The sequence below is a fragment of the Aptenodytes patagonicus genome, chromosome 8 (genome assembly GCF_965638725.1).
Source record: "Aptenodytes patagonicus chromosome 8, bAptPat1.pri.cur, whole genome shotgun sequence".
Lineage (NCBI taxonomy): Eukaryota > Metazoa > Chordata > Aves > Sphenisciformes > Spheniscidae > Aptenodytes > Aptenodytes patagonicus.
The window spans coordinates 4,664,912-4,671,687 of record NC_134956.1 but is presented as its reverse complement, the minus strand read 5'-3'; the positions used below and the strand labels follow the sequence as shown (position 1 = coordinate 4,671,687).

Sequence of the window (6,776 nt, the reverse complement as noted above, 5' to 3'; positions counted from 1 at the left end):
AGTTGGCCGTTAATCTCGGCACTGGGAGGTTCCACGCTGATTTGTTGGCTTCCTCCATCATCTCCTCTCCCTTTCTGGAGGGGCAGCGTCAGGGGCTGGGCCCAGAGGGTTGTCTTCTTCCCGGGGCTTGGCAGCACCTTCCCCACACCTCCCTCCTTGCGGGCTGGCCTTGGCCGGCTGCCCAGCGCCATGGCCGTGTGCTTCGGGCCTCGCTGGCCTCCCAGCCTGCTCAGTTTCCCCGGGGCAAGTTCACACCCAGCCCCGGGACCGCGGGTCTCTGCCCCTGCCCCCGCCCCCGGGGAGGGTGGCCCGGCACGGCCCAGTCGGCACCGCCGCCTGTCTCCCGCCAATGTGGGCTGCGCCCACCCACCCGGCATGGCCCTCGCGGCTCGCCCCCCAAAATCACGCGCCCCGGCCCCGGCGACTTTTGACACGCTTCAACTCTGTTTCGTTCTGGACAAGGCTCTAACCAACTTCCTGTCCTCATTGCCTAGGCTAGTGAGAATTGTGCCAAAGTGGCAAAGCTGCTCTTCTTTAAAAGTTCAGTTCGGTGTCACGTCTGTATTTGTGGCATGAAGATTTCTGTAGATTGTGTTTCTACAGTAGGCAAAGGGCATTCCCCGTTCCCCAGTTCCGGGTCCTGTTCCCCAACGGGATTGCTGCTGTACCAACTGAAGGCTTCCCTCTTGCGGTATAAGCCAAGAAATCCTTTTTAAGAGGGATTGCAAACACCGGGTAAGGCATTTACTCCAGAGAGCTCAGGAGAGTCAGAGCAGTACCTCTTACTGAGGGCTTGAGTCCCGTCAGACGCCCTTTAGAGCAAAAAAATCACATGTGCTCTACGGGAGGGTAACAAGGGGCCTGGGAAATGTCAGCCACCCAAAAGGATTTCCCTCCTGTTGGAGACCAGCAAGTACCTTTCTAGCGCAGGAAGGAGAAAAGATTTGCTTGCAGAGTGACTGCTGAACAGCTCTGTGGAAGTTGGCGGAGAGCTAGACGGCTGGATCAAAGAAGAATGGTGACCAAAGCGCAAAGGGAATCCCGTCGGGTGGCTGTACAGGTCTGAACAGCCCTCTGCTCTTCAGGCAAACCACAGGTGGTCTTACGGTGCGTGCCTGATAATAGGCCTTAATGCAGCATGACAGTCGATCCATTAAAGTAGGGAGCAGCTGTCCTCTCTGAGGAAGGCAGGGGAACCCGGGAGGCCTGATGGGCTTTTCTGCCAACGAAGAGGCAATGAGGAAGGAAAGGAGGTATAGGGGGTCCAAAAGAGAACTTGGGTGGCAGCACTTTGTCCTTCTATTCTTGACTGCTGTGACTGGGAAGACGTGAGGTCTAGACATGGCCAGAAGAGGCAGTGCTCTTCAGGGGGATTGCGATGGGAGCTCCGAGGCACTCCCGAGCAACGGAGCTCCAACGGAGCTGGTCAAAGAGCTGTGGTCGTGCACAGCCTCGCTCTGAACCGAGGTGCTTGTTCCCTGGCACCGTTCACCTCTGTCGGCATCTAGCTAACGGAGCTCTGCAATGCCCTGGCGTCGGAAGGCCGAGCGAAATCTCAGAAAGCCTGGTGAGAAGGAAACCCTGAGCACCAGAGTTTGTCTTGGGAGGTGGCTGGTAGAAGAGGATGGCTGAGGACACGCTAAAAGCAGGAGCTGAAGGAGGCAGCCTGGGAAGCCTCTGGTCACTCTCAGCAGCGTCAGCCAGCGAGTATTGCAGACGGGCTTCTTGGGGTTTCCGGTTTCTGTCTCGGTCCCGAGTTGCATGTCGGACCTGGATGCCTGGATTCTCCGATACTGGATTTCGCATTCCTTTTGTCCTACTCTGGTCGTGCCTGAGACACCGTCTGGTTTTTGTCCTGGTGTCGCAGGTGAATTATTCAGAGAAGTCATCCTTGTGGGGTTAACTAAAAGGGGTTTATTAATGATTAAGCGATGATCAGATGGTAATTAATCGATGGTTGAATGAAAATCAAATGGCAATCAAATGGTGAATAAGCAATAATTGAATCATTTAGGTTGGAAAAGACCCTTAAGATCATCGAGTCCAAGCGTTAACCTGACACTGCCAAGTCCACCACTAAACCATGTCCCTGAGCGCCACGTCTACACGTCTTTTAAATGCCTCCAGGGGTGGTGACTCAACCACTTCCCTGGGCAGCCTGTGCCAATGCTTGACAACCCTCGGCGCATCGATCCAGCCTGTCCAGATCCCTCTCTGTCGAGCCTGTCCACCCTCAAACAGATCAACACTCCCACCCACCGCCTCCGAAGCTGCCCCACAGCCACTTGCGGTTTCCTACCCCGCCAAGGAAAGGCTCACGCTGACTCTGAAAGGCAGCTTATTGCCATGGAAAAAGGCCATTTCCGCCATGACTCCCCAGCTCGCGGTCCCGCTGCCTTTTGCTCTGGAGGCAGCACATCACCAAAGCCCTAAGGAGTTCAGGGGAAAGATGTTGGGCCACCTGCGACATTTAGGGGCCGTCCTGAGGTCCTGTGCTGTGCCCCGGCCACCCACCGCGTCTGAGCGGATGGCATGTGTGAGCCCAGGCCAGGCTCAAAGGTCCCTTCTGTCCCCTGTACCGGGGAGCCCAGAACCGGAGGCAGTACTGCAGATGCAGCCTTACCGGTGCGGCGCAGAGGGGAAGGATCACCTTCCCCCACCTGCTGGCAGCGCTCCCCGTGCCGGGGCCAGGAGCAGAGATTTCCCTCGGCCAGGGCTGGAGCCCTGGAGTCGCGCTGCCTGAACAGCGCCTTTCGGCCAACAGTGCCACCCTCGACGGCTGCCCCGGGGGACCTGGCATTTGACTCTGCACTTGCTGCAGGAGCAGCCGCCCCGGTTGCATGGGTGCCGAGGGCTCGGGCCCCCGCCTCGGCACTTCACACCCACCCCTGTGAGGCGGTGGCCGAGGGCGTCCCTGCCCGTATTTGGGGCGCACGCAGGCCAGCGGTGCTGATGTCACAGCGGCCATGGTGACCCGCGGGGCCAAGCCCACAAAAAGGAACGCCGGGCTCAGGCCGTGCGTCAGTGCGACCTGGTGAGGTGAGGAGAGGGCAGGGGAGGGACGGGCCTTGCGCGGGGCTGCCGAGGGAGGAGGGGGGCCCCACACCTCGGGGCTCTGGGCCTGGGCTGCAAGCTCGCCCGCGCCTCGCTTCTCCCTCAGCCGCGTCCTGCTTCTCCCTCAGGGTCAGCAGAGGAGCAGTTGGAGGAGACACCCCGGCGCTGCTGGGACAGGGACTCTCCAAACGCTCACCGTTGACGTGCGCCATGTCCGCAAGGAAGGAGAAGGCCCCCGACTCGATGGAGCAGGGTGAGAGCAAAGTATCCCTCCCGCAGCCTGGCAGAGGGGTTGGCGGGGCGGTCAGCGTGGGGCCGAGAGCGGTGGCAGGGGGAGGCAGGAGCTCCCCAGCCGCCCCGGGGCAGGGCCGCTCCTTTCCTCAGCGAGCGGGGCCCAGGCTGGGCACCTGCTGGGTGTCACCTGCTGGGACACCCGTGCCCGCAGTGCCCCCTTCCTCTCCAAGGCCTCCAGCCCTGCCCATCAGCCAGCTAGGCAGGGACAGAGCAGGCCCTTGGGGCAATCCCTCAGGGACGCTTCCCCCGGCCCCGCAGAGGTGCTCATTCCCGGTGGCATTTGCTCTCTCCCCTCCAGCATGCCTGCTGTGTCGCCGGGCAGAGGTTGACCCGGATATCTATGGGTGCAAACTGGAGAAGCAAGGGCTCTGTGTCCATGTGTTTTGCCTGGTGAGTTCCGCCGGGGCTCCCTCCAGCTTTCCGACAGGCTGTCCCTGCCACGCTCTCCTCATCAGCTCCTCGTCTTTTCTCTTCTGCAGTTTTTTGCCAACGAGCTTTTTCAGCAATGGGACAAGAAAGTAGGACTCATGGGATTTCTCCCTGAGGATATTCAACGCACGATCAAGCGGGCAGCGCAGAAGGTGAGGGCCTGACAAGAACAGGGAGATTTGTGCCAGGAGAGGTTTGCGGGAGCTTAGCCCAGACCCCGAGAAAGAAATCCCAGCCCTTCCAAGCAGCTCTGGGACAAAAGTCTTGCTCCCAGCAGCTCCACAGCGGCTCCAGCACAGGAGCCTCATCCGCCAGGCGGATCTGCGGGGTGTGACCCCGTAGCGGCCACATCCTGCGCCCTGCCCGGAGGCGTGGGGCTGGCTGTGGAGGCCCTGAGGCTGCCGCTGATGGGGGCTGCTGTGCTCTTTCCAGCGCTGCTTCGTCTGTGGCGAGAGCGGGGCCGCCATCACCTGCCGGGAGACGGGCTGTGACCGCAGCTTCCATCTCCCCTGTGCCGTGGAGGGTGGATGCATCACCCAGTTCCTTCCTCAGTACAGGTACCTCCCTCTCCCCTCCTCGCCGCCACCACGGAAGGACCCAGCGCTTCTCACCTCGCCCACCCCTTTCCTCTTCCCCCCAGGTCCTTCTGCTGGGAGCACCGCCCAGAGCAGGCAGTGGAGGCGGCTCCGGAGGAGAACACCACCTGCCTCATCTGCCTGGACCCTGTGGAGGACAGAAAGTCCTACAGCACCATGGTGTGCCCAACGTGCAAACACGCCTGGTTCCACAGGGGCTGCATCCAGGTAGGAGCCGTTCCCTCGCCCCCGGGGCACAGCAGGCACTCAGCAGCACCAGGGCCTCACTCATGCTCCTTATGTTGCTCCTGCAGGGACAGGCTGTCTGCGCTGGCATTTCTCGTTTCCAGTGCCCCCTCTGTAGAGACAGCGATGTATTTGTCTCAGAAATGCTCGCCATGGGGATCCGGATCCCCTTCAGGTTGGTGTCCTTCTGCCTGGCTCACAAGACAGGAGGGTGCAAGCGCTGTGCCGTGCCAGGGCCTGCCCCAGCAGTCCTGGCCCTCCACTGTCCCGTGAGTCTGGGCTTCAGCTTCACGGAGGATTTGGAAACAGGGCCGGGGGGGAAGAGCAGGGACGCCCTGCATCTGCCTTGTGCCGGGGCAGCAGGGGCTCATCAATTTTCCTTTCTCCATCAGACTGCCATCATGGGAGAACAGCCATGCATACGCGGCACTAAGCGAGAGGCACAGCCGCTGCGATGCCAGTGAGTGCCTTTGTCCAGGAGGCAGGGAGCAGGCAGAGGAAGAGGGGTAAGTTGCCAAAGCTGCACCCCGGGGCTCTGCACGGGATCCCTGTCTCGCCAAGGGCTCGAAGCGCAAGGACTAAGAACAAGAACTCTGCCGGACAATCCCGTGCTGCGGTCACTTTGTCCTCAGAGCCATGAACCCGTTTGCTTCCCCAGGCCCTGGCACCTGCTCCTGTGCTGCTCCTGCGCTGCCGAGGGCACCCACAGACGCTGCTCCTGCTTGACGAACAGCACGGCCAGCTGGGAGTGCAACAGCTGTGCTGGCCTGGGCACCGGTAAGAGGCAAAGCACCCGGGTGCCCCTGGGCTGGGGCCAGGGGCCAGGCAAGGCCTGCCAGCGGGTGCCCAGGGTGGGCTTGGCAGAGCCCCTCTGCTCCAGGAGGGCTGGGGGCACCGCCCTGGCCTATCCTGCCCCGGGCCTGGGGGGCCGTGCCCTTGACCTTCCTGCTTCCCCTTACAGCCTCCAGTGCCAGCTCGGAGCTCGCCGGCCCCAGTACCACTAGCCAGTCAGGACTGGGGCCTTCCCACGGCTCCCCGGCACCCGACACCAGCAGCCCCAGCACCGCCAGCCAGGCGGCATCAGGGCAGTCTCTCAGATCTCCAGCACCGGAGACCAGCAGCCCCAGCACCAGCAGCCAGGTGCCATCGGAGTCCTCCTGTGGCTCCCCGCCACTTCAGGGCAGCAGCCGCTCCAGCCCCCCTGGGCCTGAGCGGGTGTCAGACCGCTCCCGATTGCAACGTCGGGCCCAAAAGCCCTACAGCCGGCCCAGAAGATGCTGTGACAGGAGCCGTGCGCCAGCACCAAGTGCTAAGAGCCGCGCCCCCAGCCAGACGGTGCTGGGGCTGTCCCAGGGCTCGCTGGTACCAGAGAGCAGCAGCCCCAGCAGCAGCAGCCAGGCGTCATCAGGGTCCTCCTGCGGCTCCCCAGCACCGGAGACCAGCAGCCCCAGCACCGGCAGCCACGCGGCATTACGGCCATCCCATGGCTCCCTGGCACCGGAGGCCAGCATCCCCAGCAATGTGGCATCCGGGCCGTCCCACAGCTCCCCAGTGCTCGAGGGCAGCAGCCGCTCCAGCCCCCCTGGGCCTGACCGCAGGCGAAACCGCTCCCGCTTGCTACATCGGGCCCAAAAGCCCTACAGCCGGCCCAGAAGACGGCGTGAGAGCAGCCACGCGCCAGCACCAGGTGCTGAGAGCAGCACCCCGAGCCAGGTGGTGCTGGGGCTGTCCCACGGCTCCCCGGCACCGGAGACCAGCAGCCCCAGCACCGCCAGCCAGGCGGCATCAGGGCAGTCTCTCGGATCTCCGGCACTGGAGACCAGCAGCCCCAGCACCGCCAGCCAGGCGCCATCGGGGTCCTCCTGCGGCTCCCCGGCACCGGAGACCAGCAGCCCTAGCACCGCCAGCCAGCTGCCATCGGGGTCCTCCTGCAGCTCCCCGGCACCGGAGACCAGCAGCCCCAGCACCGCCAGCCAGCTGCCATCGGGGTCCTCCTGCGGCTCCCCGCCACTTCAGGGCAGCAGCCGTTCCAGCGCCCCTGGGCCTGTGCGGACGCGAGACCGCTCCCGCTTGCAACGTCGGGCCCAAAATCCTTACAGCCGGCCCAGACGCCGCCACGGGACCAGCCGTGCGCCGTCCCCGAGTGCTGGCCCTGAACCCCCTCCACCGGCACAATAA

The 6,776-nt window shown here is 63.1% G+C and overlaps 1 pseudogene; it reads left to right on the top strand.

The window, feature by feature from the left end:
- Positions 1 to 3,264: 3,264 nt before the first annotated feature.
- On the top strand, positions 3,265 to 6,776 carry LOC143164313 (E3 ubiquitin-protein ligase PHF7-like; annotated as a pseudogene).